Genomic DNA, 12,868 nt, shown 5'->3' on the forward strand with positions numbered 1-12,868 from the left:
ATGCTATGAAGGTGCCAGCACTACTAGAAGATCAGAACAGAAAATCATCTCCAAAGAAAAATGAGAACTATTAATAGAATTATTTTATTGACAGGATATAACAACATAACCTTGCAAACATGACTGAACTATAAGAACTAGAGAAGTAGAGCACAGTGAATCAGAAAGGCATTTGCCTGAATTGCTTCTGAATATTATCTAGCTTCCCAGGGCTTAATATTTCACCCCTCTTTGCCTGGATAATGGTTCTTGCCTATTTCCATCATTTCCAAAATACTTCCCTTATTTTCAACACATAGGTTTGTGCTCATTGTGAGACGGGGCGTTGTCTTACCTGAACGCCTTTTCTCAGCATGAGGAATGTAGACTCCACGCATGGGTTGATTTAGTCTTCTAGCCCAATCAGACCAAACAATCAAAGTTGCCACGCCTCTGCAGGGTCTGACCATGCCCCAGTTTTCGAAAGGGCGAAGCGAATGATTGTGTGACGAGATGGCTCCGAACTGCTGACACTAACCTAGCTGCTAGTAATAATCAGGGAGGGGGTGGAGTCTACATTCCTCATGCTGAGAAAAGGCGTTCAGGTAAGACAACGCCCCTTCTCCAGCATGTAGAGGAATGTAGACTCCGCGCATGGGACATACCAAAGCCCCTATGATCCCACGGGTGGGAAGCAGGTTGGTTAAGTGTCGGTGCTGAAATGGACCACTTGTTGTAAAACCCGACAGCCAAACGCAGCCTCCGCGGAAGCAAACTTGTCGAGTTTGTAGTGGTGAATGAATGGTGAAGGGGACGACCACGTAGCCGCCTTACAGATGTCCTCTATGGACGCCTGAGTCTGCCACGCCGATGTAGAAGCGCTACGAGTAGAGTGCGCTGTCAGGCGGCTTGGGACAGGTAAAGAGGAAGCCTGGTAAGATTGAGCGATACAGGCCTTGATCCACCTGGCTATAGTAGAGGAGGAAACCTTCTGTCCCTTGGAAGTTGAGTGGAAAGAGACAAACAATGCCTCCGATTTGCGAAAGGAAGCTGTCCTCTTAATGTAATGATGTAATGCCCTACGTACATCTAGGCAATGCCACTGCTTTTCTAGTGTGTGAGAAGGATTGGGACAAAAGTTTGGTAGTACAATGTCCTGAGCCCGGTGAAACAGGGTATTCACCTTGGGAATGAATGAGGGATCTAACCTCAGCACCACTCTGTCCTGATAGAAGGTACACAGGTCTTCCCTAACTGAAAGAGCAGCCAGCTCTGACACGCGTCTCGCCGACGTGATGGCTACTAGGAAAGCCACCTTGTGGGACAAAATGTGAAGAGGACAAGACCTTATAGGTTCAAAGGGAGACCTAGTGAGTGCCTGCAGAACACGAGGTAGTTCCCAAGATGGATACCTGTGTACTACTGGAGGTCTGGTGTTGGAGACTCCTTTCATAAAGGATCGGACCCTGGGATGATGGGACAATGGAGTGGCGTTGGCACAGGTGAACACCGTGGAAAGAGCGGCCACCTGTCTATGCAAGGTGTTGGGCGCTAAGCCTTTATCCACTCCATCCATGAGGTATTCAAGAATCACTGGAATAGTGACAGAAGAGACAGACAAACCCTTACAGGTACACCAGTCACAGAAGTTCTTCCAAGTGGCATCATAGATTCGGTTCGTCGCCGGCCGTCTGGAAGCTTGAATCATAGCTATCACCCTTGAAGAGTAAGATCCGCACATCAGGAACTGGCGCTCAGATGCCAGACGGCTAGTTGTAGCCACTGTGGGTTCGGATGGCATATGGCCCCGTGTTAGAATTATCCTCTCTGGAGGGATTTGCCAAGGGGGGGCTACGGCGAGGTTCATGAGATCCGCGAACCATGGACGCCTCGGCCAATACGGGGCCACAAGGATTAGCTCCGCCTGTTCCTGTAACAGCTTCCTGATGACAGCCGGGATCAAGGGAAGGGGTGGAAATGCATATAGAAGACCCGCCAGCCAAGGGCTGTGGAGGGCATCTGCTCCTTCCGAACCCTGGGATGGGTACCGAGATAGAAACCGGGGAAGCTGGGTGTTCTTCGGGGATGCAAACAAGTCGACTTTGGGCCGACCGAAACGGTGAGTTATCTCCCGAAAGAGATGGGGATGTAGACACCACTCTGAATGATCTATCGTAGATCGACTCAGAAAATCTGCCTGGTCGTTTTCCACCCCTGAAATGTGTTCTGCCTTTAGGGACAACAGATTCTGTTCCGCCCATGACCCCAGACACTGGGCCTCGGGCATTAGAATCCGTGATCGAGTGCCGCCCTGCCTGTTGACATGGGCCTTTGCCGCCACGCTGTCTGTCAGAACCAGCACGTGGCGGCCCACCAACTCCTTGTGGAAATGGCGAAGTGCTAGGTGTATGGCTCTGAGCTCTAACCAATTGATATTTTTCTTGAGATCCTGTTGAGACCACCGTCCCTGGGCGAATTGAGATTGCAGATGTGCCCCCCATCCAAACAGACTGGCGTCTGTGGTCAAGGTTACCCGAGTCGGTTCTCTGAACAGGGATCCTTTGGACAGTGCTGGGGACAACCACCAGATGAGGGACGTGAGTGTCTGTGGTGGGACTCGCACCCTCTGTGGAAAACATGCTACACCCCGTTTCTGGTAAGGGAGTAGAAACCACTGTAGTTGTCTCGTATGAAGCCTGGCCCAAGGCACTATGGCAATACATGAGATCAGTTTCCCTAACAGCTGTGACAGCAGAAGCAGGGTTACACGTTTCTCCTTGCGCATCCTGGTGACCATCGTACGTATGCTGAGCTGACGCTCCTGAGACAGGAAAACTCGGCACTGGCTGGTGTCTATTATTGCACCTAGGTGGAGCAAACGGTTTGTTGGGATCAGATGGCTCTTTGGGAAGTTGATCATAAATCCATGATCCTGGAGTGTCTTGATCGTCAGTGCCACGTCTGAACGGGCGTTCAGTGCCGAGGACGACTGGATTAGGATATCGTCCAAGTAGCACTGAACGCGGACTGGTACCAACCTGAGCTGTGCGGCGAGAACCACCAGGATTTTGGTGAAAACCCTTGGAGCTGATGATAGGCCGAATGGCAGGGCCCTGTACTGATAGTGATGGTTGGAATACCTGAATCTGAGGAAACGCCTGTGATTTGGATGTATGGGAACGTGCAGGTAAGCTTCTGTCAGATCTATGGATGTAAGAAAATCCCCCGGCCGAATACTGCCCAGAATAGAATGAAGAGTTTGCATCTTGAATTTTTGGTAAATTAGGTACCGATTTAGAGCCTTGAGGTCTAGGATCGCCCTCCATCCTCCTGAGGGTTTTGGTACCACGAACAGGATGGAGTAGAAACCCAGTCCCCATTGATCTGGGGGTACCCGCTCTATTGCCTCTATGCTTAACAGATGACAAATGGCCTCCTCCATGAGACCTTGTTTCACGGGATTTCTGGATAGGGGGCAGGAGATGAAGCGCCGAGGTGGGAGTGTGAGGAACTCCAGAGACAGTCCGTCTCTGATAGTGGTTAGAACCCAATTGTCCGTGGTGGTACTTTCCCATTTGTGGAAATATAGTGCCAGTCTTCCGCCAATGGGAGGAATCCGCCTCAAGTCACTTTGACTTTCGGAAAGGACGAGCTCCTCTGCCGCGAAGGGGCCTCTTAGCCTGGAATTGTGGCTTTGGCTTGTCTCTGTAGCCGGACCGGTCCGATGAGCGGTCCGGCCCTGCTTGAAAGGGCCGATACCCGCTCCATGTAATTCAGTCTGAGCCAGACTTGAACGACGGACGCCGGTTGTATGGAGAAAAACGTCTGCCCGTTTTTTTTGACAACATGAGCTAGTACTTTCAACTTTTCTTTGTTTTCAGTCAGGTAAGGAGTGAGAGCCTCTCCAAAAAGGCGACCCTTATGATATGGTGCCACAGCTACTCTCCATTTGTGCCTGGTATTGGCCTTCCAATTTTTTAGCCAGAACAATCGGCTTGCGGCCACGTTGGAAGCTATGGCCCGAGCCGAATATTTGGCCGACTGCAGAGACACATCCGCCATGTATTCCAGTGCGGCCCTTAGTTTAGTGACATCCTGGTGAACTCTTACCTCGTCTGGGGATAATCTGGCCTGTAATTCCCTGAGCCAGATTAATGCAATTCTAGCGAAAAAGGAGTTAGATGTTGAGGCTCTTATAGCCCAAGCCGATGCCTGATGGGTCCTTTTGAGGGAAATCTCAGACTTCTTGTCCTCAGCCTTAAGGCCCTCCGACATATCTCCTGGGATTTTGGTGTCTGACAATATGGGGGCGAGAGCCTCGTCTACACTCGGAACTTCGAGGACATCGTTGAGGGAAGGGACCGTATCTAAGAGCTTACGATCTAATCCCCCAAGAGCAGAGAAACTTCCAGGAGATCCCCACTGATCCTGAATGGATTTGAGAAACATAGGGGGGCAAGGTATCTGTAGGTTCTTCTTGACCGGTTCCAGAAACAGTCGGTCAGAACTCTGTCCAGAGTCCTGATCGGTCGTCTGTGGTTTCACGGGTTCAATTTTTCCGGTGACATAGGCCTTTTGTAAAAGAGGATAGAAGGAATTTGGATTAAACACCCCTACCATAGGAGTGGCCTCCACCTGAATGTCTTCCCCGTCTGACCACATGCCTTCTTCCGGAATCTGAGCAGAAAAATCTGATATCTCGCTCCCTTCAGATTGAGGTGGAGAACCGTGATCTGAAATCACATATCCCTGGGATGCCTAGTTTCCGTGGGCGTAGGGGGGGTTGACGGTCCTTGGACCGGAATGGCCCTCCCTGAAGCCGCCATTGCCTGAACCACCGCCTGTGAGATCATGGCTTGGAGCTGGACAGTAAATGAAGGATGTTCGGGGCCCCGAAGACCCGCCGCCATCGGCGTGAAAGATGCTGAAGGGATTGGGGGAGGGACGACTGTAGTAACCTCCCCCTGAGACCCACAAGACACTGAGGAAGGTCCTGGCTCAGCAGCTGGAATTGAATCTTGGACCTGTAATCTCAATTCTCGGTCAAAGAGGGACAGATGGTCCCGTTCATATCCCAGCAAGGAACCCTGGTCCAGGGTCTGCTCGGGAGACCAAGCCTGTGTAAGAGGGGAAGGTCGATGCTCCCCTGATGTGGATGCAAGAGGAGGTGAGGGGATAAGCTGCGTCTCTCCTGTCTGCCGCTGGGCTTTGGAGAATTGTCGCTCCAGCACCCCATGTCTGCTATCTGCTTGCTTGTCATCGGCCTTAGAGGTCCGTTTGACCTTGGCCTTGGCTTTTGCAGGTGTATCCAGACTGGATGGCTTGCGTTTTATATTTCCACTGGAGGTGGAAGCCTGTGAAACGGTGTTATCCGCCATATTGAAATAAACAATAGGAAATAAACAACAGGTGTTCACCAGGAGATCCCTGGATCTGGCCTGTACTGCAGTAGAAGAAAAGACAGGTTGTCACCAGGAGATCCCTGGATCAGTCCTGTTCTGCAGGAGAAGAAAGGGCAGGTTTTCACCAGGAGATCCCTGGATCGGCCCTTGGTCTGCAGGAGAAAGGAAGGCCACGGCCCACCTGGGTGGTATAGGCCTGCACGAGGGTCTGTGAGGTCTGGCCCACCGTTAAGCACGGAGTCACTACGCGATATAAGCCGCGCTACGCTCAGGGGCTGTCCTCCCCATTCAATTTTTCAGGCCCACTGTAATAGAGACAATTTGGCCGAAAAGGTATCAATTAAAGATAAGTCTATATATGAATATAGGTATATATCTTGTTTAATTTAATTCTGTTTTATTTTAATTTTTTTTTAACCCTCGTGTCTCACTTAGTGACGGCTAGGACAGTAAGTGCCGACCACTATGCAGACAGCGGAAAACAGGCAAGGCAAGCAGCCATCCAATCTGTTGGCACTGGATATTTAAAAGGTACTGGTAAGTCACAGTCTGGAATATTACCAGATAAAATGGAGTGAGAGACTCAAGGTATTTTCCCTATGTCCACTAGGCAACCTGAGATGGTACCTATTAAGCAGCTGAATGAAGATCTAAAGGAATGTAATTAGAACTCCTATTCCCCCCCCCCCCACTTAGTGAGAATCACCAAATAAGTAAGTTACTTCGTGACTGAAAAGGCTGTAATTAGGACAAAGCAGTCAATTTAATGTGTGTGATCGGGCGGAGCCCAAAATGGCGGCGGGGACAATCTGATGAGAGATGAAACAAGCTGAGAGAAAAAAATCCTCTCCTGCAAGTAATCTGGTAATCAGCTCTTTTAGTCAAACAGTTCACCTGCTGTTTTTTTTTTTTTTTTGGTAATTTACAGCTGACAATCAACAGTAACAAGGAAGTACTTGAGTAGTGTGAGGATCGAGCCTTCTAGAGGCTCAAAATGGCGCCCGCAGGTTGTTTGAATTGGTAACAAACCTAAGAAGGTGATTTCAGTTTTCAGCTGAAAATTAGTAGTTTAGCTTCGCATTCACAGCGAAGATCTTGGGAGGGGGTGGGGGAGGTGGATTGTAATGAGGAGGCAGCAATCTACGATCAGCTGTCTGCCTCTGAAAACTCACGGAGAAGGGAATTGATTAAGAGAGAAGAAATGGTGCAGCACTGAGCTCAGAGCTGAACCAATCCCCCCCCCCCAAGAAGGAAAAAAAGGATAGAGAAACCACGAATGGCAATAACTACCTTTTTGAATCTAAATTAGGAGCCAAATTCTCATGTGTCTTCAGGGCTGAGACCAAATGAAAACTGGGGCATGGTCAGACCCTGCAGAGGCGTGGCAACTTTGTTTGGTCTGATTGGGCTAGAAGACTAAATCAACCCATGCGTGGAGTCTACATTCCTCTACATGCTGGAGAAAGTATAGCTATTATTCAGGTTGTTTACCATACTAATTATTGGTAGTTTACAGTATAAGACAAAACCAAACACAAATGTTAAAGAATAATGAAAACTCTTTTAAAGAGAGATATAGCCAATATATGCCTCAATTTGGAAAAGATCATATTCCAAAGAACAAAAGCACAAAGGATTCCACACCCACCATCCACCACCACCACCACCATTAAATAAGTTTGGAGCAACCGCAAGCAATCCTTAGATGGTCTTAGTAATATGGAGGCTCCCACAGAAAGGCATTATCTCCGCGTAAATTAGGCTAAACCTATATAATTTTTTAAAGGTAATACCCAGCACTTGGTATTTCATCAAGCAATGAATTGGCACTCACTCTAATACACAATTTAATTTTGTAAATATAGAAAGGATACATGTCACTATACACTTTACATTCCAATATGAGTAAAGTTTGCTATAATAGGTACAGATGACAATCTGTATTAGTATTTCATTTGCCATGTTTTTGTATAGCAACTATTATAGTTATAACATGCATATCAGTGTAGAAAGAGACATTTTGGAAATCTGTTATAAGAACAGACGTAGTATACAAATTATACTAATTAGCCTTCACAGATGATGGCAAAGAACAGGTTAGATGCTGAAATCATGAAAATTTTCATGATTTTATACATCTTAGAGTGCTGTCCTAGTCAGTTAAAGAGAAATGCTAAACAAACTGTTAAATGTCCAGAATAAAGACATAAGGTTATTAAAGTTACATCTGTGCCATCAGCTAGGATCCCTATCAACAAATATCCAATTGAATGTGGAATTATTCAGGTATACTCTGATGAATATTCCTTTCTTGCAGAAATGCACAATCTGTATTTCTGAGCTGACATATGAAGTAACTCAACCAATAGTGATGTCATCTGCTTCCGTAGAAACAGATACTACTCATTCTTAGAACTTCACACATGCTGTATGTATCTGTGTATGCAATGTCTTGATCCATGAATATGTGCCAAATTCATTAACAGAAACAAGGTTAGTAAATTTTAACAATGTATAAATGTTAAGGCTTTTATTGATTAAAATTAATAATATTTTCTTGTTCTTAGAACTTGAAAGCCATAAACATTGAGAGGCCTTTTGAAGGATGACTGAATTTGTTAATCTACTAGAGCTGTCAGAAAAACTACCTCAATTAACAGCAAACATCAAAAAACTGAATGACAGATTCATGACTTTCCTAAACATTGAAACAAAAACGCAAAGAGCAAAAACTACAAAATTAACTACAAAATTAACCAATACTTGCAGCTACAGGAACTTAAAAACATTATTTATAAGTAAAAAACAGCATGGCAAATACAAGACTGTGAAAAACAAACCTTGTAATAAAGCTAAGAAAGAGAAAAGCAAAGGCAAAATTGCATCTTTCTTAGGACTGTTTAAGAAGCTGAGCTCCTGGAGGATCAGACATAAACAAACAATTGATGAAGATCAGGAACTGATTCCACTAGATCTATTTGATATTTCTCACGAGATAATACAAGTTACCTGATATTCTGTTTTTCTTTCTAATTTAATGTTATAAACATTGTTATTTTTTTAAAAAAAATTATTAATCTGAATGCATGTCTTTAATTTATTCAGTACATTTACATTATGCAGAACATTTTCAGCTACTACTTGAACTGATATATGTAAGCTATCATATTTACTGTATTTTCCAGCGTATAAGGCGACTGGGCGTATAAGACGACCCCCAACTTTTACATTTAAAATATAGAGTTTGGGCTATACTCGCCGTATAAGACTATCCCTCTTCCAACGCACACCAAATAAAAATTAAATTTGTTATTAAAACTCAGTGCACTACAGTACTTACTGACGGGAGCCAGATTGACCAGCCAGGATCTGTCATAAATAACACCACAAATGCACCATGCAAATTTATTTAGGTAGGGGGAAACCGCTGGCATAAGCTCGGTGGAAGTCGATGGGTGAAAAGACTGTGTAGCTGTTTTCTGTCCCCCCTCCATTCCTGCTTCGTAAATCCGAGAGGAATTTAGCTGACACCCCTCCCTCCCCTTCCAGACCCATAGCCTCCTCCTCCTTCCTCCCTACTGTGTGGGGCGCGAGGAAAGAGGGAACGCCTTGCGCCGTCTGCCCACCTCCGCAGCCGCCAGTTGCACACTCAGTATGAGCCGTCACTGCATCCCCCATGAGCATCTCCTACCGCCCCGCCTCCTTTCAAGCTCCGCCTCCCCAAGCTACTCCCACCGGGGCTGAGAGGGCAACGCCAAAAAGGCCCTGGATGATGGCGGAAGAAACGCTGAGAAGTGCCTCGAATGGACGCAGATGCTTAGGTTTGTTTTCATTATAAAAAAAAACACCCTACAACTCTTTTCCCCCTGGGCCATCCCTTTCTACTTCCTTCGAATGAATTAATCACGGGACGGCCACTACCAATCCGCAGTTCTGGAGGGGTGGGCAAGGGATTGGGATGACGAAGGAGAGGGAAGAAGAAAGAAGGAGGCGGTATGCCAAACCACATGTGTAAAGGAATAAAATAGAATACCTGTATTTTCCGGTGTATAAGACGACTGGCCGTATAAGACGACCCCCAACTTTTGAGAAGATTTTCATGGTTTAGAAAGTCGTCTTATACGCCAGAAAATACGGTAAGTACAGTATTCATTTGAGGTCATTCATCTCTAAATATCAAGTATCTATAATAAACAATTAGATACAACTAGGGTCCTATTTTGTTTGTGTGTGTGTGTGTGTGAGTGTGTGTGTGTGTGTGTGTGTGTGTTGCCAAAGATAATTGGGTGTCTATTGCTGGGAAAAGAACCGGATAGTCTAACCTAGCATCGGTCATCCACTCCCTTTAAAAATACTGTCACTTGGCTAAATCTGTAATATGGGTTCTCCAGCTATACTTCACTCTAGTATAATCTTGTTTTCCTTCTCCTTTTATATTCCATCTCTTTTCTCATTAAGTCTATAAGCTCACAATCAGGGTTTGTTTTTCTTGCTTTATCATTACACAGCACCTATTTAAAAACATAACAATAAGCTTTTATATAATTACCATGAATTTATTGTGATAACCCTGATCCATCAGCACATACATTTTAAACAATACATCACACATACATCACACATACATCACAAATTATCTACATTCCATTCATGTACTCATAGTACTATTCCTGAATATTCATGTACTAATGTAGTACTCCCTAGCAAGTATTAAGCACTTAGAATTTTGGTTGCACTATGCAGAATATGGTTCCGCAAATATAAGAACACACTATCAACACTTTTATAGTTATAGTAATTGCTTCTTATTAAATTTGAGGTTATTTTATGAAACTATCGTATACCTGCTTTCCAAATCTTTTGGGAAGTAAATTCCACTGTGTGGCTTACTCCCTGGTAAAGATGTTTAGGATTGCAGAGCTTTTCCCTTAACGTTATAAGCGGGATTATGTCTTTTAAAATGTTTTAACTTTGCTTCACTTTTTATTTCTTTGAATTATCTTAGGAATATTTTCTTACTCTTCTTGCAAACCATGTCTATGGATATTTTATTTTGCAAATGATTATCTGTACATTAATTTAAAATATAGCTAGTACTAACTATAACTAAGAGATGGGTGAGACTAGAGTTAACTTTTCCTTAATTTGCTTTTCAAATAATATGAACATGCTTTATATACTCTTTCACCTTCCCCACTCTATCCATACAAAGAAAATCTATGTACTTTTAAGCATTAAAAAACTCATACTACTGCAATCATGGTAATATAAACTGGTAATAACCACCAGATGGCAGATGGACCTATATCTTATAATTGAATTATACACACTTCCTACAAATGTCAGGAATTCTTATCAAACAGCTATTTTCATTAATTTTCTGTAAGTCTGTACAAGTTATGCATAAAATATTATCATTAAGGTATCTGCCTATAACATTTTATCATATATTTATTTTAATTAATTATATCCAATATCACATCACCTCCTGATGTGGCTTTTAGCATCTTATCCTGGTATTTGGAGACTGAAGGCAGACTGAAGTTGAACTCAAAGATGTAGATTGTGTTTGTCTATCAACACCAGTGTCATCTCTGGATGGGCTTGCACTGCTCTAAAGAACACGATTGCAGAGGATCTTTGGCTTATGTTTTATGTTTAATATACTATACATATTTTAATTCTTCATACCTTGGACCTTGCCAGGATTTTGATGCACTGCCACTCAGAGACTGCTTTCGGAGTTTTTTTCCCCTCAGCCAAAGGCCAATCCAGCCCTTCCTAGCATCGAGGTCAGGCATGCCTCATCATCAGCAGAACAAGAAAAGGGTGAAGGTGAGGTGGGGCAGTGAAGCGCAGGGTGACAGGGATCTCAGAGTGCAGGGTAGTGAGAATATTTGTGGCTGGGCCTGGGCTGGGGCAACTGCAGTTTCCCCAGAGCCTGCTTGCCACCCTGCAGGGTTAGGTACAAGGCAGCTAAAGGGCAAAGATGGAGATGGGAGGGGGGAGTGTTGGAATAGTCCTGCAGATGGAAGTGTGGGCAAACTGCCAAGATCCAAATTTTGATCATGTGGCCACAGGGATGATGCAATGGCCATAAATCCATTTTTTAGCACTGTTGTAGCTTCAAATGGTCACTGAACAAATGGTTGTAAGTCAAGGACTACCAGTATAAGACATTTTCTCCCCCCTGTCTTCTCTCAACTTACTTGCAGTGCCTTGAACATACAAAAATTTACTTGCCATTTTGTGACATTTTTGTTAGTCATAATGAAAATGATCTTACTACTGTAGGAAGAATCCAGAGAAAGAAATATTTTGGGAAATAATAAAAAGGCAGAATATATTTCCCCAAAGGATTTTAAATGCAGAAACCAACCCCCTTCCCCAAGTCTCTCTGCCCAATAGAAACCAGATCTGCAGAAATACAGATGTGATAATCTTGTCAGAAAGATTGGAGCCAGGAAGCTTTGATTAGAAAGATAAAGATCCCTAGAATCAACAACCCCTCACACCCAAATAAATCCAACAGTCATCAGTCACGCCCCAGGGAAGCAGGATATGATCTTTGGGACATAATAAGATTAACCCACCACCATCAGAATACCAGAAAAGCACACTCAGACTCAGGTCAAAGTTCATGCCACAGGAACAACTTTCCCAACAAAATCTCAAGAAGGTATAAAAACTCACCACTCCCTACTATATGTGGGCAGTTTTCCCCAGAACCATCTTTTCATCTGGCTCTCCTCTTCAATAAACTGCGACCCTCTTTCTAAAGCACTCTCCATTTTGATTATTCCTGGCTTAGACTGGACCCTGGTGAAGATTTTTCCTTCAACACTAGGGATATCTAAAATGTAATGCATTTATAGATAGCTGGAAACTGGATATAGATAAGCACTGAACATTTTGGGAAGACGAATTTTGAAAAGGTTCGCAAAAGACTTCAGTTAGCTCCACATAACTTTTATAAAAATATTGTAAAATACTCAGGCAGCATAACCTTTACCCAAGAATTTTAGAATGCAGTACAAAATGGGGCATTCTTCCATTTTGTCTTCATAACTATTCTTTGCGCCAGGCCAAACTGTGAAAGTTATAGAATTATGAATATGGCTCATCCTAGTCCGATATTTTTATCCAGCCTTCCCTGCACTACACCTCCAATTTTCAAGCCAGAAAGTCTATTATTCCCAGAAACTCGTTACTGAGTTTCTCTAGTCATTTTATTAGAGTACGCAACAGGGGCCTTCTAGGTGTTTTTACTTTAAAAATATGTATATAAAAAAAGATTTAACCAAGATAAAATCCAGTCGCCAAACATTTGCACTATTAAGATTTCTTCCCAGCTTAGCTTTCGAAATATATATATTCGCTCGCTGTCCTGCGAAAACCGTTCTCCTGAAAATGCTTAGGACATGGGGAACATTCAGTATACGTTACGTCCTAATGCGTTCAAGAGCATTTACTCTATATAGCTATAT

Source organism: Crotalus tigris, unplaced genomic scaffold (assembly GCF_016545835.1).
Source record: "Crotalus tigris isolate CLP2741 ecotype Arizona unplaced genomic scaffold, ASM1654583v1 scf7180000020974.397596, whole genome shotgun sequence".
Classification (NCBI taxonomy): domain Eukaryota; kingdom Metazoa; phylum Chordata; class Lepidosauria; order Squamata; family Viperidae; genus Crotalus; species Crotalus tigris.